The 27,984-nt window shown below is 38.1% G+C and overlaps 1 protein-coding gene and 1 long non-coding RNA gene across 4 annotated transcripts in view; one reads left to right on the top strand and one right to left on the bottom strand.

Moving 5' to 3' along the window:
• The window catches only part of CPLX2 (complexin 2), a 141,071-nt gene extending 125,794 nt beyond the window's left edge, over positions 1 to 15,277 (bottom strand). The window contains exons 1-2 of one of the 3 annotated variants that reach the window (XM_034401316.3): positions 14,795 to 15,277; positions 1,945 to 2,031 (exon numbers count right to left, since the gene is read on the bottom strand). The gene's annotated coding sequence lies outside the window, so the exon portion shown is untranslated. Of the gene's footprint in view, positions 1 to 1,944; positions 2,032 to 14,249; positions 14,623 to 14,794 lie in introns of those variants that run through there. The other 2 variants (XM_087887543.1, XM_034401326.3) reach the window with 2 other exon arrangements.
• Positions 15,278 to 17,795: 2,518 nt separating this feature from the next.
• LOC117660560 (uncharacterized) lies at positions 17,796 to 21,542 on the top strand. Its single transcript, XR_004589699.3, has 2 exons — positions 17,796 to 17,983; positions 21,158 to 21,542. It is a non-coding gene; the product is annotated as an uncharacterized LOC117660560 (long non-coding RNA).
• The last annotated feature ends 6,442 nt before the right edge of the window (positions 21,543 to 27,984 follow it).

Genomic DNA, 27,984 nt, shown 5'->3' with positions numbered 1-27,984 from the left:
TGCAGTTAGCAGTCAACTGAAGTAGCCTATAGAACTGCACTCTAACCTCTGAGCCACCTCGGCTCTTATAATATAATTATAATTAATTATAATTAGTTATAATTCGGTACTAGATATCTTTTTAACTCTTAACTGGAGTTGCTAAGTTATTTATATGCAAAGGCAGCCTAGTCTGAACCAGTGATTATAATTAAGCATAAATAATATAAGATGGAACTGTAGTTCACTCATAATAATGTACAACGAAGTGAAGTAATATCTACAGAAATGATATTTGCACTGGATTTGATCAAAACAGGATTCTTTAGACTTCTCATGTAGTTTTTCCAAAGAGATCAGAGATGAATCCGAACATTTCATTCACAATAGTGTCCTCTACTATGCTACAGGAAGTAAGGACTATGCCAGCAAAAAAATAAATGAGTTTTGCTGTTCAGTAAAATAAACATTGTACCAACTGAAAAAAAAGAGCAATGACTGAAAGTTCAAGCAATCATCAAGAATTGTCCATTAGATGTTATACAATCACAGAACTTTAGGAAAGAGTTGTTAAATATTATACAAGTGAATATGCTGATATTTGTCAACTAATTCAATCCAAAGCAAACAAAAATGTTGTAGGTACTTTCTATTTTTTTAAAATCTAAGTAACGATATGTCATGCAAAATAATTTAACTCAAATTGCCCAGCTAACTGGCAGCACTACAGAACTTGAATGATCTTGAAAAGCTAAGTAGGGTCAGACCTAATTAGTACTTGGATTGAAGATCACTGCTAAGTTCCAAAGCTACAGAATAGATGGAACTGTTTTAAAAAATATTCTATCCTACATCCACATAGCCATCAGAAATCAATCTGACCCAAATGAAACTTGATTATTTATCTACATCTGGTCAGAGTTTTCTCTCAGTCTGCAAATTCCATTCTATTAAAAAATAAAATTGACAGCCATTCCCATGTTACTCAGTGCGAATGGTATGGTTTCTAAAATTTCACTTTAATTTCAGGTTTGATGTTAAATCAGACATCCTGCTTAAATTAAATCAGAAGCTATCTTTCAAACCACCAAATTAGGCCCACACCAAATTTGGTAGTTAATAATGCAGACATTTATTCTCTCCTTATTTTTAGACCCCCTGTTTTACATGTCCATTTCTATATTCAATTATAGGATACATACGATAAACAACTCTCATGCTGGGATACTCCAGTAGCAATAGCAATAGCACTTAGATTTATATACTGCCCCATAGTGCTTTGCAGTACTCTCTGGGCGGTTTACAGAGTCAGCATATTGCCCCCAACAATGTGGGTCCTCATTTTACTGACCTTGGAAGGATGGAAGGCTGAGTCAACCTAGAGCCCATCAGGATTAAACTCCCGGTTGTGAGCAATTTGTCTGCAGTACTACATTCTAACCACTGTATCACTAGGGCTTCAGTAACTGGATCCACAGGAGTTTGCTTTGTACTTAATATTCTTTTCTATTGCTTCAAATATTCTATCAGGACAAACAACTGGGATAAGCAAAGGATACAAACATTTATTTTCTTCTGAAACTCTGCCACCTGTTTTGAAGAGAGAATCTCCTCTCAAAACATCCTAGAGCCAAGTTAGCAATCTATACCTTTCTCTATGTAAATTCAACAAAGTAGCTGGAAAAATTGCATTTGCTGTCATTGACAAATCCATAATTGCAAGAAAATCAGGAACAGCAACAAGGTCAACCTGGGAAGGCTAGGTTCAAATCTCCAGTCCACCACAGCATTTATTAGTTGATGCCATTATCTCCCAGCTCAACTGATTATTGCTGTGTTGATAAAATTAGGGGCGATCTCTCATGCAAACTATCTCAATCTCCAAGAAAACAAGGCAGGATATAAATACAATAAATTGATAATCAAATAAGTAGCAGTATGGGAGCAGAATTAAAACACACCTACCTTTTGAATTGCCAAGGCAGTGCTCCTTCAGACAACTAATGCAGTAGTTCCTCAGTCAGGCAGCACATGTCAAACGTAGCTCACACCCTGGAAGTGCACACAGAGGACAGGGTCAGATATCCTGAACTTGCATTCATGTCACTGTTGAGCATCACTGTTATTCTTTCTAGCAATTATGCAGCATTCCTAAGGTTATCTTTACTTTAGCAGCAGGAAGAACCTGCAACTTTCTGTAAGTATTGTGTTAACTATTACTGCGAGTAATAGCCATAAGATATGGAAGAGAAAAGTCCACATCACATGTGCTTAGGAATGGCTCTCTTGGGACAGCTTCAAATATTGTCTTCAAATATTCTTCCCTCTCTAGCATATCAGCTTCGCTATCTGTTAAGGGACAGCTCTAATATTTAATGGGAGTAGCAGTACCATGAGCCTTGGTGGCACAGTGGTTAGAGTGCAGTACTGTAGGCTACTTCTGTTGACTGTCAGCTGCCTGCAATTTGGTAGTTCAAATCCCACCAGGCTCAAGGTTGACTCAGCCTTCCATCCTTCCGAGGTGGGTAAAATGAGGACACAGATTGTTGGAGGCAATATGCTGACTCCGTAAACCGCTTAGAGAGGGCTGTAAAGCACTATAAAGTGGTATAAAAGTCTAAGTGCTATTGCTATGTGCAGTTTCTCTGTGAATTATTTGGCTGCCCAGGTTTCAACACTGTTGTATCAACATGTGACTCCTGCCAAATTCTCCAGAATAACAGATTATGTATCCGGTTTACTCTGATGTTCCCCCCAATCCCTGCAAACCAAAATCCAAATGTTTGGGTAACAATGAACATTGATATGGAGGAATCAAAAAGTGTGCTTTTAGATGAGATAGGTGGCACATAAATGTAACAAACAAACAAACAAACAAACAAATGAGAAATTAGTACAGTTTCATCATCTGGGAAGAGACTAGCACTATAGGTAGGTGGGAGTATTAAACCCGTGTCACTTGTTCATCATAGCCTATTTATTTGGGTAAATATATAGTCTTTCTTAAATTATTCCAGCTGAGTTTTGAGGAGAGGCATTTTAAAAAAAAATCTGTGCTGGACATTGTAATGGGGACACACACACACACTCAAATATATATCAGAAGATTTGAGCTGGCATCTAGTTTACCAACCCATTGTGGATACATTGTTGTATTTTTAGACTTTTCATAATTAGAAGAGTGGGTCAGCACATCTGATTAACATATAGAAATTCCTTGCTTCAGTTCCTGACACCGCTAGTTAAAAGGATTAGGTAGTGATTGATGAGAACAGGGTGGAATTAGATTTCTAAAAGTTGCTGCTAGTTGGAACAGGTAACTGCACTAAATAGACAGCTGGTTACTAAGCTGTAGTAAGGCACTTTCCTATGTTATAAGAACTGGTGATACATTTTAAAAGGAAAAGTGTCATCTTAGGGTTATCAAGCACACTTGTTAACTAGACATTGTATTAGGCAAAAAAAATCCAGCTTTGCAATGTGAACACCATCATGCACATTTCTAGGAAATAGTCCCACTTTGATAAAACAAGAGTGTGTATTATATTTTATGAAACTTTTTATTAGATATGGAATTCTAATCTTAAGACTTTTTTCTTTCAGATAGGAGGTATGCCTAAAGTCAAAGGACCTTTGATTACTTCAAGTGCAATTTGGAAAAGGTACTCTTGAAAAACAATAAAACTTGAAGCAAACACATCCTGCATATATCCAAGATATATATGGTTTGAAATAAACAGTAAAGGTTTCATGTTTTCTTTTTTTGAGCAAAAACATTTTTTTTAAATTTTCAAGAAAGTGCTATATTTTGGATACACAAGAGGATGCACAGATAAATCTTAAGAATAAGAATTTCTTTGATGTAAGTTTCATCTCTCTCTCTCTCTCTTTCTCCCTCCCTCCCTCCCTCCTCCGAAATAGATACATGATTATATAGATAGCACCAACCCTGATGTAACCAACCACTTACTTATTGAAATGCACTCTTTGTACTCTTCTGAAATACAAATGTTAAAATATGGCACTGATACTTTTTCAATTAAATTGCATATGCATCTTAACTTGAAATAATTTTTTTAAAAGTGAGAATTACATTGAGTAATAGCATTGTGATGCCATAGGAATCAGAATTTTACACAAGATACAACAAACCTCATTCTTGAAACTCAATTAGCATTTAGGAGAACTTAGCACTTAGACTTATATACTGCTTCACAGTGCTTTACAGCCTTCTCTAAACAGATTTAGAGTCAGCCTATTGCCCCCAACAATTTGAGTCCTCATTTTACCCCCCTCGGAAGGATAGAAGGCTTACTCAACCTTGAGCTTGGTGAGATTCGATCTGCCAAACAGCTAGCAGCTGGTGATCAGCAGAAGTAGCTTGCAGTACTACATTCTAACCACTGTGCCACTGCGGCTCATACAACTTGCAACTATAACCATTGTGGTAACTAATACTGTGAATAGCTACCTGGAAGCCATCTTTTTCATTGGAACTTCAGGCCTGCCAACTGGTATTATAATGGAAGAAAAAAGTGCACATCACACACGGTTCTCTTGGGACAGCTTGTTTTCAAATATTCTTCCCTCTCCAGGATATCAGTTTCACTATCTGTTAAGTGACAGCTCTAATATTTCATGGGAGTAGGAATATCATGTGCTGTTTCTCTATGAATTATTTGGCTGCCAAAGTTTCATCACTCTTGAATCTAAAGCATTCTTCAGCATATGAATGCTTTAGATTCTTTATTATGGATAGGTACATTGCTGAGATTGTTGAGATACCTAATAACAAAGATCAGCTACAGAAGAATATAGGCAACCTATCCTATAATTTATAATGGTGCAAAGGTTAAATTTTAGGTTTCTTTCTCTTGTCCTTCCACGCTGTTTGTTTCTCAACCTTGGACATGGAAGACATCTACACCATGTTTTGATAATAGTCTCATCTTCCTCAGGTTCTTTGTTTCTGGTGTTGCCAGCTTCACCTTTCAACTCTCACAAGAGGAGAAAGCCATTCAGCATGAACTCAGTTTTCACTGAATTCAAAACTGGTTGGAAATAACAATTGAAATAATAACAGACAGGCATCTGATACACAACAGCCCAGACTTAACAATTGTTAAAAAGAAAGACAAAAAAGTCTGGATAGTGGACACTGCAATACCTGGGGCAACAGCTAAATAAAAGACAAAGAATTGTAAGAAAACCTACTAGCTATAAAGACCTGCAAATAGAAGTAGAATGACTATGGCAGAAGAAAACAAAGACAATACTATAGTAATAGGCCTTAGGCGCAATCCCAAAAGATCTGGAGCAAGACTCCAATACCTTTGGCATTAACAAAAATCACCATCAGTCAATTACAAAAGGCAGCTTTACTTGGAATAGCTTATATCTTGCAACAAGGAAAGCAGGAAACTAATTCCCAGACTGAGATTTGGGCCTGCTATCCTACCATGAGACTTAACTAGATAATCTGATTCAGTAATAGCATAGGATGGTTCTGCAGGAAGCTCTCCATGGTGCTGTTCTTTGCTAACTGCTTGCTCTACTTGTGAATTTTGCCTGGAATTGATTCCTGACCATTTATCTTTGTAAAAGTTCAAATCCCGATCCCGTTCAAGATGACTGGGTAATAACAGCATGTTACAACTTCCTCAAATATCAGTTCATTTATACTTGTACATAATTTTCCTGTATATTTTTTGCTTGTCAATAAATACCAATAATACAAATATTCACATACACACAAAATCATCCACACATTACAACTGAAAGTGTCTGAAAAAGATATCACACCAGCCTATTTTAATGGGACAAGCCAATCTATTACTTTTGGGTTTGGTATAGGACAGTGTCCCCCAACCTTTTGGGCACCAGATATCGGTTCCGGGTAGCGAGGTTTTTCCATGGACCAGAGCAGGTGTGGTTTTGTATGCTGCCTGCATCCTGTGGATGGGGCTTCGCTTGTTTGCATGGCCTGGTTGCTGGTTTCAGATGATGATGAGGTAATGATTGAAACTAAATAAAATATTACAGTCATTAAACAAAAAGAGTAAATTCCTCAATGACAGCTCAATGTAGTTCAAATTGGACAGGAAATAACAATGTCATTTTCCAGGTGCTTTTTGCCAAGTGATCAACTTGGATTTGTTTAGAAAAATTATTTATTTTGAAAATTGATATGGCTGTCCATCTTACATATCAAACCATTCAGTATTTTCTATACTAGCTGTCCTACATTGTATAATGAATTAAGTTGCCAAGATTGGAATCCAAGAGCCTGAAACCAGATAGGATTGTTATCAAAACATGGAGCAATTGTTCTCCATGTATAAAACCGAGAAATTAAGCCCATTATCACCTAGGGGCAAATGAAAGGGATACAAAATAAAACTTGGGATTCATATATAAATGAATAGCTAGGTTCTACAATAAGTGATCTTGTTAGCTGGGCTTCTTTTTTCTGTAATAAAAGCAACTTGTCTATATGATTTGTGACCTTGACTTTTTTGTGTTTAGCTCCCAAAGGTAGCTAAATTTCTAAAGAAACTATGACTTGGTCCAAGCTCTGACTGACTGTTAGAACTATTTTGAACCATTGTTTTTATCTGGCAAACAAATTAATGTACTGTAATATTGTGATGTTGAGCGCAGAATGCAATGAATCAACTATGCGGAAGTATATACAGGTAGAAATTCTAATTTCTTCCCCAGAATAACTTCAGGTACCATAACATAGTTGTGAAAATAACTTTGCTGGCAAGACTCAACATTTTTCTTAGTAATAAGAAATTTCTGAAAGTGTATCAATCTCAATTGATTGCATGTCATCTGCACCTTCTACATTGAAGACTTAAACTAGACTCTGAATAATGCAGCTAAGTGCCTGTATATATACAGTACCTCCAAGATATATTTCTCATAAATCCTAAAGAAACATGCTTAATAATACCAATGAGTGGAATTATGTTGGAAGTGATATTTCTCTGATGTTGTCTCATTCAAAATTGGCTACTATTACACATTCTGAATTGTTATTGAAACTATGGCCCTCACTGCACTGTCTTAAGGGTCTGGCAATAGCCCTAGTCTGGAAAAAGGAACAATTTTATGAGTCATATTTGGAACTAAGACATTTTTGCATTTAATTGCCTTAAATTACCAATGAGAATACAGCCTCTATGGATGATGTAATGCTGCAGTTGAATAACTTCCTCAACAAATGAAAACTGGGACTTTTTGCCACCCATATTAGATTGGTATTATATTATACTGAAGTTCAAGGGGGTTCCATTCATCCTTCAGTATAAAGATAATCCATATTTGAAAAGGAGACAGAATAACTATACATTGGTTATATACCACCAATGCCTCCCAGAAACTGCTTTAACTTTGAAAAACCAGGAGGTGGAGGTGGAGGTGGAGGAGGAGGTAATGGTGGTGGTGGTGGTGGAGGAGGAGAAGGAGGAGGAGGAGGAAAAGGGTCAAAAAAGTTTGCCAAGACTTTTAGTTGGTCACCCCGGCTAGAAGGCTGGCCTAAATGTCCTCCAAGTTATGTTCCAATTCTCAAAATAAAAATCCCGATTCACTGTCCAGTAGTGAAGTAAAAGATATTTAATTTAGAGGGAGAAATCATGTACGACAGCATAGCTTTATTGAGACAATTTGACACATTTTAAATTAGTTCATTTCTATGCACCATTTTTTGACAAGAACTGTGCTGAATAAAATTAAAGAACCATCTACATTAGCATCATTTCTCACAAGAGCCAAACAGAGGACCAAAAGCAGAACAACTGTGGAATAGCATCCTCCTGCTCATTTCCCCTCCCCCAACTAGTATGGAGAATTGTATGCTTTGGAAATGGGACACAATAGAGTGTGTGTGTGTGTGTGTCACTGCCGTGGAGTCAGTGTTGATTCCCTGCAATTTCTGGCACTTTCCTAAAGGAACCAGCTTAAAGTCACCTAGTTGACTTCATGCCTAAGGCAGGACTAGAAATCAGAATCACAGTTTCTAATATGTCTGAACCATTGCACCATATGGTTTGCAAATTGGCTGCCTCAACAGATAGAAGTTACCAATAGCTATATCCTCTGTAAATTTGTTTAATCTTTTGAAATCTAAATTTTGGGCATTGCTATTCCTTATGATAGTAAAATTTATTTTAAAAATTCTTTTATTTGCCTGGAATCTTCCATGGTTTTTCACAAAATCTGAACAATGGGTGAATTTTATGAAAAGAAACCTAAGACCTTTTTGTGACAATAGGAGGATTAAGGAAATACATAAAGGCTTCTCAATTGAGGGAAACTTAATTAAAAATGCTCCTATTACCCCTAAAATGTTAATGTAGAGGGCAAAAATGTTTTGTTACTCAAGAGAAAAATAAAAATATCAGATTAGTAATTTATAAAAAAAAAATTAGATTTTCTTCCTAGCCATGTCACAGATCAATTGCTATTTTTATTTTATTTACCTCAAGGAATATGCTGTTTCCATGTGTATGTGCACATATAAGGTGACTTATTACATTAGTTCATTGCCCAGCAGATGAAGGATTTTAACTGCAAAAATAAAAAATAAAAACAAAAAACAAATGTAATCTGCCAATCGGAGACTTGTCATCTTTTTGCTTATAAAAATCCATGAGCAATACTGTTGGGCCTATTTAGTAAGCTTGCAAAGTGCTCCAAGTAAACATTAAGAGGACTTAAGGCATGAATTCAATTTCTCATGTTTCTCTCCAAGGTGTTGATAGCTGTGTCTAGTTGAGATCATTTCAAATGCAACTTCAGGGTATACAGCAATCAAAAAAGCCACTCTTTTTGATGCTTTCAAAAAAGATTCAGAAATCCATTGCTACCTATCATTCTGCCTTTGAAAAAGAAGCTTCATTAGGAGTTCTGGAGAGTACGGTATACAAATATGTAGAGAAGCTGTTATCTCTGTATGGGCATCTCACATGGTTAGCAGTAATGTCTGCAGGAGCAAAGCATCTTCACATATAGTTGCATTATCAAGGTTGTTGCTCACATGGAAGTCAAAGCAACTTCTAGTGGAAGTCCAACTTAGCTATTTTCTTAGAAGCATTTACACTGGCTATCAAATAAACACTTTCAGATTTGCTTGCTTGAATAAGGCTAAGGCCCCCAACCTTTTTTCAAAATAGGAATTATAGGTGCCATTAATATCGTAAAATTAACACACTCATCATGATACAAATTAGTCTCCCACTACCTGTCTCCCTCCAGATATTATCAAACTTTAATTCCTTTGTCCAAGGGAATTCCACATAAGCTTTAAATGGACTAATGATTCCAGTTTAAAAACTTGACAATCTGAATCACCTCCTACAAGTTATTTTCAAGTTTTGACATTCCTACTGATAGTATCTATATTTTATAGTCATGACATACATATAGTCCTTGATTTACGACTGTATTGGAACCTGCCTGCTCATGATGGTTTTAAAAGTCATTATATGACCAATAAAACTTTATGATCCCTTTTTTGGCAATAATTAAGCAAATTTCCATGATTGTTTAGTGAATCTGCAGTCATTAAGGAATGCAGTTAATGCAGTCATTAAGCTATGGGCCATTTCAGCCAAAAACTGAAAGCAAACACCGATTTTCAGCAAAAATGTTATAAATTGTGATCATGTGACCACAGGATGCTGAAATGGCCATAAATGAGGGCCAGTTGCTGAATACCCAAAATGTGGTCACTTAACCATGGCAGGGGCAGTCGTTGGAACTTCAGAATTGGGTCATAAAAACCGTTTTTTGGGGGAGGGGAAAAAAAATCCGGCAGAGCTTCAAACTGTCACTAGGCAACTAGTCGTAAATCAAAAACTACCTGTATGCACTTCAAAAATTCCCCTTTTCTGTTTCTTGACCATTTAATAAACATGAATTAGGATAAAACAACAGAGGAACAGATCTAAAGATTATAAATGTTTATATTTATTCAACTTATAATACATATATAAAAGTGCCCGCCTTTTCAGTCTTCCAGTTTTCCATTCGTTTTTCTCCATGCTATTGCTGACCTCTGCTTATCCACCTGGATACACACATAAAGCGAGAGCTAGGCCAAACTTCTGCTTAGATGAGGTCCTGTTCTCTTCACGGTAGAAATCCTTACTGTTTAATAAGCTTCAGATACTGCATGTATTCTTGTCACTCTTTATACAAGATTCCCTCTTTTCTTCAAAACAATGTCATTATCCGGCTGCCAGCAGTTGGCAGTTCAAATCTCATCAGGCTCAAGGTTGACTCAGCCTTCCATCCTTCCGAAGTGGGTAAAATGAGGACCAAATTGTTGTGGGCAATATGCTGACTCTGTAAACCGCTTAGAGAGGGCTGTAAACAGTGGTGGAATTCAAATTTTTTTACTACCGGTTCTGTGGGCATGGCTTGGTGGGTGTGGTGTGGCTTAGTGAGTGTGGCAGGGGAAGGATACTGCAATATCTCCATGCCCACCCCATTCCAGGGGAAGGATACTGCAAAATGCCCATTCCCTCCCCACTCCTGGGAGAAGGATATTGCACAATCTCAATTCCCACCCCACTCTGGTAGTATTTACTGGTTCTCCGAACTACTCAAAATTTCCACTACCAGTTCTCCAGAACCTGTCAGAACCTGGTGAATAGCACCCCTGGCTATAAAGCACTGTCAAGCAGTATATAAGTTGAAGTGCTTGTGCTAGTGCCATTGCTTTTACATGTGGTCACAAAGTCCATTGTAAAACAATTTGATTAAAAGCTTCAACAATTACCCAGAAAAACTTCTACATCATCTCTTCTGATCAGAAAGATACACATGCCCTCAAAACCCATCAAGATTATTCTTGCCAAAATCCAGGGGCACAATAGTATGAATATGTGTGTGATTTTTGTCTTAAATTTGAAATTCAACTCTCAGCTGCCTTACTAATACAGTTTACCAGAGCTTTCATTCATATACAAGAGTGACTGGATCATCCAAAAGAAATAGTTTCTCTTAGTTCTTTGGGGCCATGTTCACAGGTTTTCCCCTCCCCCAATCCTAAAGAAATTGGATTTATTTTGGTTTAGCAAACCTGAAAATTTATCTTAATCACAAAGAAGACTACAGTTATTACTCCAGTCTTTTAAAGCCTTTGAAAAAAGTTAATAAAACTAATTTCCTCCACTAATTTGGAAAGAATGCTTAATGAGAAATGGTGTTTAATTGACCTGTATTAAATTAAAATGTGATTACTCCTTGTTTTATCATAATTGCCAAAGAAGAAATGTAAGACAGACAGGAAGACTAGCAGAGCATATCTATGAACAGCAACTATCAGTCAGAAGACATAATGAAAACTCCTCAATCTCACAACACATGGATAGACTCAACCATAGTTTCAACTGGGAAATTGTCAGTATCCCAGACTAAGCTAAATCCAAAATGTTAGGGAATTCCTTGAAGGATGTCATTCAGGCAAATCAGCCATCATCAACCACAGAGATATAAACCAGGTTTACAGACCACTGATAATAAAAAAGCTAAGAAGGAAGCAAAAAGACCGGAATATATTTTTTCTACAACCAACACCCAGAGAATCAGGGTTTAACACCAGACAAACAGGAGAACTAATCAAGGAACTACCAAGGAGAAAACTACATATTTCACTGACAGGGCAAGCTAGAGGTGATCCTCAATTTATGACTGATTGTTTAGCATTCAAAATTCTGGCAGAGCTTCCCTGGGAATATTTTTGACCTGGATTTGAAGTTCCAATGGTCACCCCCACCCCACACCCCTGTAGTCATGTGATTGCCCTTCAGGCACTTGGCAACTAATCTCCATTTATGGCCATCTGCAGCATCCTGCAGTTATGGGATGACCACGTGGCACGTTTTACAACAGTTTTGTTGAAAATCAGCACTTACTTCCTGTTTTCGGTAAAACTGGCCTATAGCGAACCATTGGTTCGCTTAACAACTGTGGTATTTGTTTAATGACCTCCATGTTCACCTAATGACCACCACAAAAAAAGGTTGTAAAATCAGGTCACTCACATGGGTGACCCAATTCACAATGGTCATGAGTGATGACCATGATGGGCAGGCTCCATTATGCTCATAACTGGTACTACTGGTACCTACACAAACAGGGAGAAAATTCCACACTCACCAGCACTGATAATGTTATTTGGTCAAGTAATGAAATGTCTGCAAGCAAACAATCAAAGCTCAGAAAGCACTAAGTTCTTAAAAAAAGAAATGATGTACAAGACAAATTATAAATGTCCCTTTATAATTAACCTTCATGGTATCATATTGAGAGTGTAGCAACTGGATTTCTACCATTTGTTTGTGCATAATATCTGTGTCAATTCTTAGTCTTGAGGCAGCCATGGCTGTATTTGTACCTATGAAGTTTTGCTTAGGACTTCTATAAATCTGATATGCAACAGTCCTGACCAAGAACAGACCGAGTAACACAACTGAGTTTATTCAGAGAATTAAACTGTATGGTTTATAGTCATCACCAATTTGGATGAGAGCGTGTATCACTTCATCAAAATGCAAAGACTTGCCCTTTCCTCTGTAAGAGCACTATCATTCCATATAATATTTGCATTCCAGACTTTGAATAACATCAAAGCTAATGTATTTGAAAAAAATATTCAAGAGACCTAGGGTCAGATTAATCTCCAGAGAATCAATTCCAATTTAGTTGTCCTCTCCTTATAAACTTTTCAATATGATTGGTGGGACTGGTGAAGAGGACATTGACTCAAGCCATCCTGATTCACTTTGGTTAGCGAGATGGGCAGCAGGTAAATTTAATAAATAAATAATAAATAAAATGTAGGAGATGACCAGGATGAGCCCAGGGGAGGGTCAAACTCATCATCAGTCTTGAGTCCCTTCACACCCACAAGAGTTCTAAGTCCACTTCTAATATGATATATATACACTGCTCAAAAAAATAAAGGGAACACAAGCAGAAGACATCCGAGATCTGAATGAATGAAATAGCCTTATGAAATACTTTGTTCTTTACATACAGTAGTTTATACACTGCTCAAACAACTAAAGGGAACACAAAACTACTGTATGTAATGAACGAAGTATTTAATAAGGCTATTTCATTCATTCAGATCTCAGATGTCTTCTGCTTGTGTTCCCTTTATTTTTTTGAGCAGTGTATATATATCATGCCCTGCATATATATGTGTGTGTGTATGTATGTGTATGTGTATGTGTATACACACACACACACACACATTCATCCTGCGCTTGACATAAAAAGCATTCTGCAAGATTTCAAGTACAGGTAGTTGACTTATAACCACAATTGAGCCAAAATTACCGTTCCTAAGCAAGACAGTTGTTAAGTGAGTTTTGCCCCATTTTATGACCTTTCTTGCTACAATTGTTAAATGAATCACTGCAGTTCTTAAATTAGTAACGCAGTTGTTAAGTGACTCTGGCTTCTCCATTAACTTTGCTTGTCAGAAAGTTGCAAAAGGTGATCACGTGACTCTGGGGTCCTGCAACCGTCATAAATACATGCCAGTGGCCAAGCATCCGAATTTTAATCACGTGAGCATGGGGATGCTGCAATGAGCATAAGTGTGAAAAACCAGTCATAAGTCGATTTTTTAAAAGTGCCTTTGTAATTTTGAATGGTCAGTAAACTAACAGTTGTAAGTCAAGGACTCCCTGTATACCTAAGGCCATGATCTTCTCATTACATGACATGTTCAAAGGCCATGTCACTTGAATGTTTCTTCCAAATGGAACCTGAAAGAGGAAAATCTTGTGGGGTGACAACCGGGATGGTCATGGGGGAAAATGCCAGGGTAGATGCCAGGGCACACTGCTCCCTCTCTCACCTTTGCTGTTGTCTCTCAGAGGTTAAACTTAAGGATAGAACCGATCTGATAGGCCTCCCATACAACTTGCACACAGCCTGTGTATGCTGAGTGTGCTGGGGAATCCCAAATTACCCCCACACCCACCAGGCTGCTGCCAGAACCGCCCTGAGATCGCTCTTCTATTACTCTTGATTACATAAGAAGGGAACAGGAGTCTGTTTCCTCCCCTCCAGCTCTTCTTTTATTTCTGAGGCCTCTCCTCTCCCCCCCCTCCCTTCCCTAACGCCAGTCAACGGGAATAATTAATGGGTGCAAAGAGAAAGACAAAAGCTTCCTTGCTATTAATAGGAGCTGGGAGGGAAGAGGAGAGGAAATGGGAGGCTTTGCAGAAGCTTCCATGACTTACGCTTGAGGCTGGCCTGCCTTGTTCAACCTAAACACAGCTCGGAGCCGTTTCCCCATTGCATACAAGACCAGAGGCAAAAGGGGTTGGCTAGCGAGAAAGGAAAAGGAGGAGGAGGAGAGGATCGACCGGGAAGGCCCTTAAACGAAGCCTTTTCCCGCCTTGGATGAGGAGCCCCGAGCGGGGAAACAGCTCTGCGCGAGGAGACGACGGGAGAGGCTTTTCTTCCCGCGTGTCCGCGCGCGCCCCCGCGCGCGCCCACCGTCTCTTCGCCCGGGGGAGAACAGGGGATTTAGAAGCCGCGCTGGCCGGCGCGTAGCTTCCGTGAGCTGGAGAAGAGAAGAGAAGCGAAGCGGAGCGGAGCGGAGCGGCGGCTGGGGACACGCCCAGCCCCGAGGGGCTTAAAGGAGCCCGCTTTTGTTTTTGCTCCGGTTCTAGGGGGGAAAAAAAACCCCAAACCGCTGGGCCTCAGCGGCCTCGGAGCGAAAGGGGGACCGAAGGCGAGGAGGTGGATAAGGGGCAACGGGACTAAAAGCGCATCTACCCACCTGCTTGGTGGCCCGCCGGCCGTGGGGGGGCAGTTCGGTCAGCGGGGCTCGCGGCGGTGTTGGGCGCTCAGACTGTGGCTCTCCCGGCGCCGCTGTTCTACTCTAGGCTTTGCGAGGGGAGGGAAAGGGGGGGTGGGGAGGAAAGAGAGAGAAATTGCAGGGCTTTCTAAAAATAGCCGCCTCTGGCGCCTGGCGGGGAGGCTAGCACATCATCTGCACCTTGGGCTCCTCCAGCCCCATCGCCTCCCCGGTGCAGCGGCTGGGCGAGCGGCAGAGGCTCGCGCTTCAAGCGGACGGCCAGCGCATGACGTGCGCCATCCCTTGTCGGAGCCCGAGCAGATGTGTCGGAAAGATAAAAGGGAGGCGGAGGTGTGTGTAGGGGGTGGGGGGAGGGAAAGGAAGGAAGGAAGAAAAAAAGAAATAAATAAAAGAGTCGCCGTTTCACATCGCCTTGCTGCCTGGGGAATCCCGAGGTTGCGGGATGAGGGCGTGGAGTAAAGAACTTTGGCGTTGTGGGGGGAGGACGGAGAGCGGAGACATCGATCCAGTTGAGCCGGGAGGGAGGTGAGCTTGAGCCCTGGCTACGAAGAGCGAAGACCGAAGGCGGCTTACCCTCAGGGGTGTTAGAGATTGCTCGCTTGGACTGTTCAAAAATGAGTCCCGCTTAGTGATCCGGCGAGTTCTATACTGGACGGTGAACTGATCCCCGTTCGCTCACTTCACCATCTTGGTCGTCCTTATTTTCAGAGGACCGCGTTTCCTCTTAGTTTTAAGGTCCTTGATCACACTTTCCCAAGCTAGTGGTCTTCGGGTGGATTATTATTCTATGGGAAGTTTAATGTAGTACCCTTCGGAAGGAATCGGGTTTACTAAGGTCATCCCAGGACCAGGGAATCTGAAAAGTCTGAAGAATCAAATTAAGAATCATAAGGAAATAAGTAGATTTACAATCGGGAGTGCAGCATTAATTAAGAGGAAAATCGCCGTCCCTCGTTAAGCTTGGTAGAGCTGATCTTCAGCAGAAATCAACTCTGGTTTATTCTTCTCTAATTAATTGTACCCTGTTGTGGCCTCTTTCCCCAGAGTAGTGAATTCAAGAAGTGTAAGTTATTTGGCCATATGATCAATTTAAACAGTTTTTTAAAAAGAAGTGATTGGATATGTCAATCAAGACCCTCAGAAAGATTGTAACACATTCAAAGTTCCATATGATTGATGGTTTCCAGTTAAGAGAGGCACTAGTGACTAGCAGAACTCAGTTCAGTTACAATTCAGAGATATAAGTAATACTTCTAGGAAGTGATCACCTAGCTACCTGCAGAAAGATCTGAGAACCTTTAGTTTCACTGTCATCCATGACAGCATCATGCATATTCTCAATATCTATGAAGATTCTCAGTCATCCAGGTCATGGCTGTCGCAAATCTTGGATGAGAAGTGAAACGTCTTCAAAGAAAAAAACAGAAAGTCCAGTTGCCTCTTGAAAAAGCAGCTTTGGGACATCCATATTCTCCATTTTATCATATATGCAAGTAGGCTGGGTTATTAAGAGTACACCTCCTGCCCAGATAGCATTCCAGAAGATGTTAAAGACATGCCTCTTTCCCATGCTTTGGGGTAAGGTAGATGGAACCTCCTTGTTAGAGGTTTTTGACATATATTGTATAAGTTTTGATTTGATTCTGGATTCTGTTTCTTCTTTTCCTTATTATATTTTTATTATCTTAATATATTTTGTTTTTATATATTCAATCACTTTGTAATTGAACAGTGCCACAATTGAATTAAATAATAAAAAAGAACTTTCTTGATATAAACCAGAGGCTACCACCTACTCCTTTTAACTTGCCACTTTCTGAATATGTTGAACTTTCAGTGCTATCCGAGGACAATGAGAATTATTCTATTATCCATGCGGGGAACTTTCCAAATGATCTAGCATGGAATTAAAATTTAATACACAAAAGTCTTAAATATATATTTTTTCAAATGACATCATTTCTGGCGTGCTATCATCAGAGGCATGAAGTGTTTTTATTCGGAATTCCAAAAATTTATAACAAAAATTATGTATGGTGTTTGGTAAATAAAGAACAGAATAAATCAGAGAACAGATGCCAATTAATAAGGATAAAAAGTCTTCCCTTTTATTAAAGAAGGTCATGTGCTTCATTGTTCTCCTGGAGCACCACAGTCTTTTTTTTTAAAAAAAAGAATATTCCACCACATCCAGCTCATTTTAAAAATTATTATTGATAGTTTTCACTGAATGCATTTTTAAGAATCTTCATCTTGCTGCTATATTGCTTTATAAGAATTGTTTGCCTGTTATGGACATCACCATGATATTCTTTCAAGTGGAAGGGCTTCATAAATATCCAAAATGAAATAAAGTAAATAAAAATAATGTTAAATTGTATTTTTTAAAGGTCACTGAAGAATAAGAGTAGATAGAGCTGCAGATGGGAGTATTGGAGGCTGGAAAATGGATGAAATAAAAAATATACATCTAATAAACATTCTCTTAAATAAAAATATGTTAAGTTTTAATATAAATTCTCCAGAAGAAAAATACAGGACTAACTTTCTCAGCAGTGCCTACTAATCATGGCTTTACATTCAGCCTGCATGTTGAAATATTATCGAGAACTAAGTCTTGATGATATGTTGTCTCTGTCTCCAAATGTTCAACATCTAGCTCATATTCATATAGGTTCATCTCATTGTTACAAGAAGATTCACTCTGGAAATGTTTGATGCAGCCATCATCAGGGATCAACTATCACAGCTGGGATATGTTAATTAGCACTTTGTTCCAGGCGGTAGGTCAACAAACAGGTGGAAGATGCAAAGCCTGGCAATAAAGGCTTGCCATTCTTTAAAAAGGAGAAAAAAATATAAAATTGGCTTGAACTTCAAAGAACTCGTGGTTATTTTAAACATAGCTATTGATGAATTTAATCAGTTCAGCCATATCTGGATGGGGGGGGGAGAGGGAGAATGTTCTCATGACTGCATAATAGTGAATGATGCCAAGAGACCAAATGCACAGACTTCCATTGCAAGACCAAGAAGTGACAGAGCTTGGGGCAAGTGGTCAGGCCTACCTGGAATTTGCCCACCAGTTACATTTCAAGAGGCTTTGATGGAATTACAAACGAGACCAAGAGGCTAAAATTCAAAGAGATTGTGAGTATTGTGGCATCAATCATTTGACTACTGGGTATATGAGTCAATACTATAGATTGTTTACATTTCTATGGTATATCTCAGGAAGAGTATCCTGATGAACACCTTGGCTTTAGAACAACTGGAGGCTCTGTAACCCTTGTGAAGGCCAGAGAGAAGAGAAAGCAGAACATTTAGCACCCACAGAAAAATAACTGGGTGATTTCTTTATGGTTGCTAGAATTAAAGGCTGCAACTAGTGATGTAATAGGTTATGGATCTCTATTTTTTTCTTTATAAGACCTCTAAAAACCTACAGTACTGGACAGGTATAGTTGCTTGAGGGGCAGAAGTGCTGAGCTAGGCATTGAAACTGACTGCTGTGGCCTGAAAAATATTTTCAGAGTGAACCTCTTTCAAGGACTGTTAAAGCTGAGGTGGGGGATGGGGGTGGGTGGAGAAAGCATTCTATTATGAATGAGTATTCTGACTAATGTAGATTTTGCACTGAAACTGACAGAAGCAGAGAACTGTTTTGCTTGTTTACACTCTAGAAAAATGCACTGGCCAACAACTTCTGTATTGCTGCCAAGAAAACTGCAGGATGTCAAGCTTGACTTAAATGAGACTTTACTTTTGACCCTATTTATTCTCAGGCCATTCTTCTGTCTGTGTAATATTGAAGCTTGGTGTTTGAAAATTACTCGAAGAGAATTGACTTGATATTCTGTGTGTAGTGGGATTCATTAACTGTAAGGAATTCCCCAAAGAAATATGATATATCCAAAGCATTCTAAACAAGCAAACTGAACTAAATAACTTTTTAAAAAACTAAATAACTTTTTAAAAGCCAGATTTAAAAGCCAGATTTTTGGAGCCGTAGTTGCAAAGTACAGTTCTGCAGCTGGCAACCTGCTAAAATTGTAAAGATTATGTTCATTGGACAGAGAAAGTCAACTCCTCCTCAATAGTGACAAATAAATTATAATAATAATCATGCCTATTTGGGGCAGTGCAGAGACTGAGCGGTTATGATGCTAGGCTTGTGAACTGGAAAGCCGGCAGCCCAGATTCGAGACCCAAGCACCACGCAATAGGGTAAGTTCCTTTCCTCGCCCCAGCTCCTGCCAACTGTGCAGTTTGAAAGCATGCAATGAGAGTAGATAGATAGGTACCTCTTCAGTGGGAAGGTAACATCACTCTATGATGCCATGCTGGCCACATGACCGTGGAAATGTCTTCGGACAGCGCTAGCTCAATGGGCTTGAAATGGAGATGAGCACCGCCCTTTATGGTTACTAACAACAATAGTGGAGTAAAATCCATAGGGACTCCTTTACCTTTACTTACTTTAGCAATTTACCAATTACAGTAGCCTTTACAGCTCTTTATAAGTTGATCATAGTAAGTAATCACATCTGTACAGTTATGGTTGCAGTAAATATAATAATGGACAGGCTAACAGGGACAGCCTTCTTCACCTTACACCATCCAGATACATTGGAAAACAAATCCAAGAATTCCCAGCCAACCGAGAGGGCCCAGGATGATGGAGAAAGCTCTGAAATTAAATAAAAGAGCTTTGTGAAAGCTTACAATAATTTATATCCTGTTGCCAAGAATAGCCATTCATACATATCTAGGAATATTGGGTGTTATTGCTATTAAGCCTCTGAATCTTAGGACATTTTGTCTGCTTATCCATTTTAGCAAGTAGCTATTAAAAGACAAATCCTCTTTCTTATTTTTATAGACTTCTTTAAAACTAATTAATATAATTATTAATAATAATTATATCTTGGATAGAATCAGATACTTCGTGAAGTCATAGGAAGCCATAGGAAGAATTGTGTTCTAATACTAAAGAAAAAACAGACAGCATATTTATTTTTATTCATTTTTTGTGAAGCATGCATAATTTAACCTCTAGCAATATAAGTTTTTAAAATATTGATTTAAAAAAATCATTTAGTAAGCAAACACAAAAACATTCAGCTTATGGTTGTTATATTTACACTATTATGTCTGATGCATCTGGACTGGCAAAGATATACCCCAATTGTAATTTCACAGTTCCGTTCATAAAGTACTTAGATGGAAGTAAATGTAGAGTTTAGTTAATCATCTACCTGTAAGTACCATATAAGTAAGGTAGTAGTAATAAACATCCTTCTCTGTGTAAAATTGTGCCCTATCAAAAATATATATTATCTTGATTGCCCTCTGTGACACACGCCACTTTAGTAGGGCACAACAGTGTTCTCTGAAGCATTTGATAAAATGAACCCAAATTAACAGATAAATGAAATTTCCTGAAACAAAAGCTCTCCCCATTTAAATACTAGTATGACTGCTAAAAACTAGTCTGTAACTTTATCATTTCATCAGGTGTTATTAAAACAAGGGTTTAACTACTAGATAATTTCTAATTTGCTTATTGGACGTAGAACATCAGAGATAGAGGTTTTTCCTTGACTGGATAAAACAATCATCTAGTTTCTAGTTATGCTCAGTATTCCATGAAACAGAGGAGCATTCTCAAGATAAAAAGAAAGGTCAAGAAGGATCTGCGTATTAGCTTTCAAGCAGAGATCCTAGTCAGAGCAGACCTGACTGGGGAATTCTGGGAGTTGAAGTCCACTCATCTTCAAGTTTACAAGGTTGAGAAACACTGTCCTAGATCAGTGGCCCCCAACTGCTTTTGGGCACTAGGGACCGATTCTATGGAGACAGGTTTTTCCACGGACCGGAGGGGTTGTGGTTTTGCATGCTGCTTGCATCCCTTGGATGGGGCTTCGCTTGTTTGCACGGCCCAGTTTCTGTCATGCTGTGGCCCGGTGCCAGTCCACGGTTGGGGACCCCTGTCCTAGATAATTTCTGTCTTACTGAATCTCTGCATTGAACTGAAACCCACCAGCTTATTCAAGGAGGTAAGAAATAATTAGCTAGAATGACTGTATTGATATGTACTTGGAATTCTCTGTGCAATTATTGCCTTCTTTTGTTTTCCTAATACCTTTCCTCAATAAACCCATTTTGTATCTAGAGATTTGGCTTCACTGTTTAGTAAGAGGATTTTTCATTAAAGTCTTCCCATGTGCCCACTATTCTTTGTATTGCAAAAAGTTTGTTAAGTTCTGTGTTTGCAGGTTGGGGTAAGAAGAACCAAAACACATTTCTTTCTATTTTTCTCAGAGCTGGTGAAGGGAGAGGAAAGTCCAACTGAATGGATCAGAAAGTATCAAGAGGATCAATCTCATGGGTGACAGCTTATCAAAAGCATTACTATTTACCAGGGAACTCCAGAAGAAAGGCTTGGCTAGTGATGTTAAAATTGCCCCGTCATATTTTGAACATTTTCACCATTCTGTGTATTGTTGTATCATTCTTTATTCTAGACGTTTGAAAATGATTTTCTATTCCACATTTTCATCAACATTAATCATAACACAGATATATGGGTGATGCCTCTTCTCACTTCTCTGTAACTGCCAGGCACCAAACTAGACAATTATGTATTCTTATTATTCCTCTTTAGCTAATTATTAATGCATAAATCTGAACAAGTTGTGGATTCACATATTACTCTTGTAATCTATAGCATTATTGCTTTCAGCTGGGGGCTAATGTGTAATTTGTTTGCACATATTTTAACTATTTTAAAAACACTGTTAGCAAATCCACTAGCAAATGGTAATCTTTCTTATCTCAACTTCTAGGTAGCACAGTTTGAAACTGGAAGGAAGGGGCATGAGAGGAATTTGATTTAAGATATTTATCAGAATTTTTTTCCAGCTTTCTGCAAAGCGAAGTTGAAAGTCTCTTTCTTGCCTTAGAAAATGTTTGAACTCAAAACCTTAAAGTCTGTCTTCTGCCATTTATACCTGAGAATCACTTAACAAATTGAGATCAGTAGGTTACTGAACTAAGTAGAGCAAAGATCTAGGATGAAATCTGTCCCTTAGTGAATTTATGATGGCTTCTCATCTTTACAAATATATTCAGAAACAAAACCTGTAAAAATCTTTTTTGGGCTTAGTAATCACAAACACCTTGTTGGAAATGCTTCTTATGTCCTAGCAATGCATTTTTTTGAATCCATGGAATCCATCATATTTCATGCTGAAGTTGAGCTCTGTGTCACACTATTTACCTGAAGCTATATAATAATGGAAACAGTATATAATCAGCTAAACTCAGGAAATGAAGAAAAAAAAATTCCCATCCCCACAGAATACATTAGTTAAGATAATGCCCTTGTTTATTGATCAATTATGTAATGTATCTGATCCTGTTGTACTCTCTCCAAGGAGTATTGATTACAAAGGGATCAAAGAGAATTACAGATTCAAAAGGAAAAAAGAGAATTTATTAGCTGATGTATCAAATAACAAAATAAGAATATTGAATAGTGTTAAAAATAGAAATAAGTCTACAAAGTCATGCTAGGTTACATTTTATTTTGTCTATTTCTGTTAGATATTTGTAAAGTATTTCTATTTTATATACTAGTGAATGAAATACAGGAAGGGATCATGAAAACATCAGAGAACAGCAGAGGAAAAGAATTACATGAACAAATGAAACAGAAGAAAAACAACTAGATAAATAAATCAACATTTAATAAATTCAAAAATAGTAAAATAGTATAAATAATACATTCCAGAAACAGATAAAAATCTGGAAAAGGCCAGGCTTCAGAAGAATAAAATGCATAAGGTAAAGGTAAAGGTTCCCCTCGCACATATGTGCTAGTCATTCCTGACTCTAGGGGGCGGTGCTCATCTCTGTTTCAAAGCCGAAGAGCCAGCGCTGTCTGAAGATGTCTCCGTGGTCATGTGGCCGGCATGACTAAATGCCAAAGGTACACAGAATGCTGTTATTTTTCCACCAAAGGTGGTCCCTATTTTTCGACTTGCATTTTTTATGTGCTTTTGAACTGCTAGGTTGGCAGGAGCAGGGACAAGTAACAGGAGCTCACCCCATTACACGACACTAGGGATTCGAACCACTGAACTGCCGACCTTTCGATCGACAAGCTCAGCGTCTTAGCCACTGAGCCACCACATCCCTATATAAAATACATAGGATCATCTAAAATAATACTAGTTGAGCCCTATAAGTGTTTCAAGATTTTGCGAGTAATGGAACTACTAGTCCCCTCCTCCCTCTTCTCCCCAATGTTTTCTTTTTCTATCCTTCTCACTCATATTCCATTGAATAAACTTATTTTTTGGCCAAACATCTATAAGAACATATCTGTTTCAAATTTGGAACATATTTCAAGGTAATGTTCTTATAGCTGCTTTATTACTTTTAAAATGAATGGGATTGTCAGCCTTACTTGTAAAAGTGTTGAGGTTATTTCAGTTTAAGGAGAAAAAGAAAAGGAAATTAGAGCTGCATTGGTTACTCACTGGCTTTTGAGAATGATTCAAGGCTCTGGCTGCAGCTGATGATTGTTTACTTTGGGAGAAGACTTTCTTCAATGTGATACAACACATGGCTTACGGTATATGGTTCAGAGGTGAGTTTCAGGTATTGTTACCACCAGTTGCTTCACACGCGCACACCTTCCGTGCATACGCCTGGCCTCAAAAATGTGGCTAAATAAGATGACATAATACCGCCGGGGCATGTGGGCGGGCCCAGGCCCACCCGCAATCCCCGCTACCAGTTTGCCCGAATCAGCTGAATACCACCTCTGATATGGTTGTTATTTATTATATTCAACTATTTTACTAGTTTAAATGGTCACTACAAATCTGAATAATAAGTGTCACCATAGCTAGGTTTCTACAGGGGAGGGAGACAGACAAAGAGGTAGAAGATAGGACTTTCCCAAACTCTGGAATACTCTGGCATTTCATCCCCACAATGTTTTTGGCTACACTGCAACTCAACCTCAAATAAATTACTTCAGATGGCAAACAGGGACTATGTCATGGAGTCACTGAAGAGCGGTGCTGATACAAGAACAGGGCTAAGACCATGCAGAGAGCATCTTCTCTTTCCTCTCTTCATTCGTTAAAGAAAACAAAGAATGGAAAGTTAATAGCCAGCCTCCCAGGGCTGTGCAAAGCTTCAAGGGGAAGCACTTCCCTAAATCTGCATGATTAAGTAACACAGCCCTTCACTTCTAAAGCATGAGGAGAAGCTAGCCTTGTTTTACCCCATGTTGCTCCTTCTCCAACCCCAGAAGCTGTCAAGGTGGCACAGAAGGGACTGCCAGGATAAATCACATCATTACTGCATCTCCACAAGGTGAAAAACATCATCTCTGCAGCACAAAGTTTCTGATCTTGGGGAGTTATGACTGCTTCATACAGGTGTGACTCATTTGTGGATCCTGATCCATCCTTGGGCTTTAGAGTGGAGAATTGGGTTAAAAGTTATTTTATTCTACTTTCACTATGAATTAATAACATTTACATATGACTTGATTTATACAAAAAAGCAAGTTAACTGTCTGTGAAGGATACACTTTTGACTGCTGTGTCATTAAAAACTAATTGGCTTAACTCCAGCTTTTTAATTCAGGGTTAAATTAAGTTCAGGGTTAAAATCTCTGGCATCTAATTCTACCGGAATGTTATTCAATTGAAGGAGTGTTAGCTACATTATTCCCTTAAAAAAAAACTATTCTTTCACCCTCTCTCAGCCCTGTTTACTTTTACATATTAGAATAGTATTGCTTCTTAAATAGCAATAGTATCTGTGTTTAGCAGATTGTCAGCTGTTAGTATGTAATCTTAAATAGTGATTTTGCTAATGAGCTCAGTAATGAAGAATTGTAGTAGGCCATTAAATCAGGTGACTAAATGTGACCACTGAAAGTAAATCTGGATCATATAACGATCAGGATGTTGGTTCATAGTCCTGATGAATGACCAGTATGGTGTTCTATCAAAGATAACTGTAGATTGTTTATGCTGGTCTTTGACCGCAATAAAGATTTGATTTGATTTAATTTTATTTGGTTATAACTTATCTAATAGAAAACTACTTCCAGGACTTCTGAACTAAGGCCTGTGTTATCTGTAAACAATTTATGATTTTACGGTAGTCTTTATGAGTGATTTCTGGGTATGTCTTTTCAGCTGTAGTGCTCATCTTATAGATGAGAAGACTAAATGGCCAGGAAAGATACAGATAGAAGAGCTATGTCTTGAGCACAAATCTTAGTGAGTTTAAGTGGTAATGAGATACTCGGAGAAAAATTTTGTGTCTGGAGGAGAAAAGTATAAATTGGAGAACTTTTAGTAGTACTATTTTTTACTAAGCCACAATTTCTGATATCAGAGATAGGAAGCCAGACATTTCCTTGTCAAGAACTGCCAAAAATTTTGACTAAAAATCATTTGTATTGTGGTTGTATTCCCATTTGAATACAACTGGAATTCCCATTCAAGCAACAGCAGAGATCTGAATACAAGCACACTGATGTTTGAATTAATCTCAGTCATCTTTGCCCTAGTGGAATTGACAAGACTTTTGTTTATAAATTTCCCTTGTGTTTATATGCTATTTGAATGATGAGCAAATGTGGACAACATTATTTTATTAGATAGTACAGGTTTTGCTTATTAAAAACTCTTGGAGTGAAAATGAAAAGCCACAGTTGCTTTGTTGGGTTACTAATTCATAGGCCAGAAATGGGAAAAATTACTCTGATAAATGCCTTGAGAAAATCCTAGTTGATTTCATTGCAGTTGGTCTGTTACATTTGCATTTGCCTCCACCAAATGCAAAAAAATAAATAAAATAAAATTCATAATCTTATTAATTCACTGTATGCTGTATGGACTTAGCATATCAACATATAACCTCATTGTTTGCAATGTTTGTTTATCTGAATCATTATTTCTTGCCCTTTCCCAAACATTGGGAAACAAAGGAAGATGAATGTGGATTCTCTTTCTTTTTCCATATTAATTATTTGGTCTTTTGCTTTCCTTCTGGCTATTCCCATGGACCCTGGTCCCCAAACATTGGCACGACTGAGTACACATCTCTTTTTTTCTTTCACCACTCCATGCTGCTAAGAATTACAAGGCAGCTTTTTGTTGGCTTTGATCACTTTCTCAAAGAGTGTGTTGTGAAAATGAAGCATTCCAATATTTTTTTTAAATTTCAAATTATTACATGCAAGTGGGGAATAAGGCAGCAAATGATCAAAACAAATACTATATGTAAAGAACCGAAAGGAATATATTTTCTCTACAGGCTCCACTGGATATGTTGGATATGCTGAAATAGAAGATGGGTTACCATAGCAGGCACAGAATACAGTATGTCAGATGTCCTTTTCTCCAGCCTTTTTAGTTATAATGATTATTTAACAAGTTATTCATAGCTGAATAATTTCCAAAAGGATTAATGTGGCCCAGTGAGAGAAGATGCAGTATTTTCTGTTGCTGAATCCCATTAATTTGCTCCTCCTTTTTTCTTTTATCTGAAGGATGTCTCTCTTTAAAAAAACAACTTTTCCCCCTTTCTCCCCTTTCTTTCTTAATTGCCAAGGAAGCGATATATCCAGCAAAATGCAGCCAGTGGTGAATGCATGCTCATTTCAGTCTCATTGAACATGTAAATAATTTCAGAACTGTTTCCATGGGAAGTAATAACTGCTCTGCAGTGAACAGGTAAACAAGCTGAGGTAAATACAGTGCAGTTTTTTTTTTACCGGTAGCTATGAAAATGTCTCCAATTGTTTTATCCCTAATTTGGCCTTAAATAGGATGTCTGATGCTGCACTTTTATCTCATCTAAACCTTCTGCCAATTAAAATCATACTTAAAAAGCCTTTTTTCCTCTCTTCAGTGACAGCAGCCAACAGCTGACTGTCCCCATGGAGGCCTTCTCCAGGGGGTTTCTGACAAGTGATCTCACCTGAGGAGAGAAGAGATATATGTAAACAGTTTGGTAAGCTGCTACCGTACATCTCATGGTAACCGCTTTTTTCTCTCAGGAATTTTTGAAAAGCTTCTCCTCTTCTCTGAGAAGAAATAGAAGAAAAGCAAATTAAACTTGACTTTAAGACAACAAGTAAAGTTCCCCTCAAGTCAAGCTTGATTTCAGATGACTTCATGGACACATCCATCTTGTTTTCTGAGCCATAAAACAGAAGTGGTTATTCATTGCTTTTTGTTAAATTCCTAGTTTAGCCCACAAACCTGGGCTTTTTCATCTATGTTCTAAATAGGTTTAACTCTATTGACAAAGATAGCAAAGTCTGTGTATACTTGTGTGTCCATGTCTGGCTGTCTGTCTATCTACCCATCCATCTTTCCCCCCATCAATCTATGCATCTATCTTTTATCATTTATCTATCTATGTTTAACATCATCTATCTATTACAAGCTAATCAAGGCAGAAAACAGATGTGTAAAGGCCTCAGATGTGTAAGTAAATGAAGCACCACTATAAATTTCTACCCTATTTCTTTTCCCGAATTCCTTTATAGTATTTTGTATATTGTATAGGTGTTGAAGCATAGGCTTTGCATTTTATAAGCAATTTTAAAACTTCTTTTAGGGAAGCATGGAAATAGTCAAGGTAGCAAAATACAATTGTTATCATAGATAGCAGATAGCTTCTAGTTTATTCTCAAAATTAATGTCTGAGGTTTTCACTGATCTCCCAATCTCCCAGTCTGGTATTTTGATTTGTACAGGTAGTCCTCAATTTACAACAGTTTGTTTAGTGACCGTTCAAAGTTACAATGTGATTTACATTCGGGTGCTTGACAACTGATTCACATTTATGACGGTTGCAGTGTCCCAGGATCAACTTTTGTGACCATCTGACAAGCAGAGTTAATGGGGAAACCAAATTCACTTAACAACCATGTTACTAATTTAATAACTGCAGTGATTCATTTAACAAACGTGGAAAGAAAAGTCATAAAACAGGACAAAACTCACTTAACAAATTCTTCACTTGACAACACAAATGTTGGGCTCAATTGCGGTCATAAGTTGAAGATTACCTGTACAGTTCATTGTAGCTTTAATATTATG

Source organism: Pantherophis guttatus, chromosome 2 (assembly GCF_059756535.1).
Source record: "Pantherophis guttatus breed Tessera chromosome 2, ASM5975653v1, whole genome shotgun sequence".
NCBI classification, from domain to species: domain Eukaryota; kingdom Metazoa; phylum Chordata; class Lepidosauria; order Squamata; family Colubridae; genus Pantherophis; species Pantherophis guttatus.
Note: the sequence above shows the minus strand (reverse complement) of the source record. Positions and strands in the feature narration are given on the sequence as shown.